Source organism: Juglans regia, chromosome 11, assembly GCF_001411555.2.
Source record: "Juglans regia cultivar Chandler chromosome 11, Walnut 2.0, whole genome shotgun sequence".
Taxonomy (NCBI): domain Eukaryota; kingdom Viridiplantae; phylum Streptophyta; class Magnoliopsida; order Fagales; family Juglandaceae; genus Juglans; species Juglans regia.
Window position 1 is genome coordinate 33,533,120 of NC_049911.1, and position 1,687 is coordinate 33,534,806.

The 1,687-nt window shown below is 35.3% G+C and overlaps 1 protein-coding gene across 6 annotated transcripts in view; it reads left to right on the top strand.

The window, feature by feature from the left end:
- Positions 1-1,424, top strand: part of LOC109010801 (calcium-transporting ATPase 10, plasma membrane-type-like) — a 27,502-nt gene extending 26,078 nt beyond the window's left edge. For all 6 annotated transcript variants that reach the window (XM_018991717.2, XM_035682995.1, XM_018991715.2 and 3 more), the window contains one exon: positions 833-1,424. The gene's annotated coding sequence lies outside the window, so the exon portion shown is untranslated. The remainder of the gene's footprint in view (positions 1-832) is intronic.
- The last annotated feature ends 263 nt before the right edge of the window (positions 1,425-1,687 follow it).

A 1,687-nucleotide genomic window follows, 5' to 3' on the forward strand; every position in this document is an offset into this window, starting at 1 on the left:
TATTTAAGACCCATCACATCGATTGTTAATGTAGGTAGGGGTTTATCTTTATCTATGGAATTCAAGGTGCATCTGAAAATTAAGGCATATTTTACTCACTGCTACAGATTATGATTGGTAGTATGTGGAAAAGAGAAAGGCATAGTAAATGTAAAATTCATGGATTCTAATCTTTGCATCCAAAACTGACAACAAACTGTGAAGGTTATGATTGGTAGTATGTGGAAAAGAGAACCCTTTCCTTGTTGCAAAATTCTTGAAAACATATTTAGAACTGGTTGCACTATTTATGGTAATTCTATAATTTGCCAAATACGGAATACCTCCCTATATGTAATCCTTAAGCCGTTAAAGATCTTTTTTACCTAGTTTTAGAATGCCTTCGAGATCCTATGATTTTATGGCCACATAGCCATCTTTAGGGAAGATGGTTGGGGGCATTGCTGCAACGCGCAAGGAAGTGGAGACTTATTTACTCTTGTTAAAAATGGACCTATTTACTGCCAAGTTGGGTGCATATTCTGTTGGATGTTATGACGGCTGACAGTTGTTCTTTTAGCATGGATCTCTTCTGGTGGGTTGTTTGGCATCAATTTATTTTATATTTAAATTTTTATATTCAATTGGTGCACTGGTTTTGTGCTTGATGTTCGTTTCTATTTCCTTTCCTCTTCCGTTTTATTTCATTTTCTTTTTTCTCCTTCCTTATTCCTTTCTGGTTATGATAGAGGTTCATGTTGGTCTTGTTGCTGGGTTGATGATATGGTTTTCTTGATGTTTGTGGTTCACTGATTTTCTCTCTGATGTTTTTTATGAATAATGATATTTGTAGATTCATGATAATATTCATGTTGATGGGTTATTTTATCACGACAAAGACTGTTGATGCATTTCGGCTGGTAAAAGCTAATGAGATGTGGTATTCGCTGATGCGAGGCTTATAAATGTATTCTGGCGAAGGTGTGATAAGCTGAAACTTCCTTGGAGGAAGACGATGGAAATTGGTGTTTTTATTGTGCCCTGGTTCCAGTAAATTGTTATCGTCGTGGTTGGAGCACAGATTGAGCTTTTTGTCACTGCATGACCAAGTCGTCCACGCCGTTGCTAATAATTGCAGCACCCCTTCTGGAAGGCAGATATGCGAGGTGGGGGAGGTGGTGCATGAAGCTGGCTATGTTTAGCATCTTCCTTGGAGAAAGACGATCAAATATAATTGTCATTCAAAATAAAATGACAATGATTTGCTAGGGCCAATGGAATTTAACATCCCAAAATAAAATGTGTCCCAAAGGAAAATATGTGTCACAAGTACCCCCTCATCCCGGCTGCTACTGAAGTCTTGAGTGCACGTTTAAAGTAGATTGGATTGTACTGGACTTCCGAGATTTACCGTTTAGATAATAAAAGTATATCAAATTATCTATAAATAGAAGTGAAATAGTTTGTGAATAACAATAAAATAGTAGTTAATGGTTTGTAAATAATAATTAAGTAGTCTTAGAATATTTGAGAACAATTCAATTTATTAAAAGATCCTAAACATTTTGTTTAGAGGTTTATAATTTTTCTCTATCATTGCGTTCTTTTTGTAGGAAGAGGTTTTGATTTTTAACGGATAAATCTTTATTGTTCTCACTTGTGATTGAATACAAAGTATTGGTCTCTATTTATGAGGAAATTGATTTGA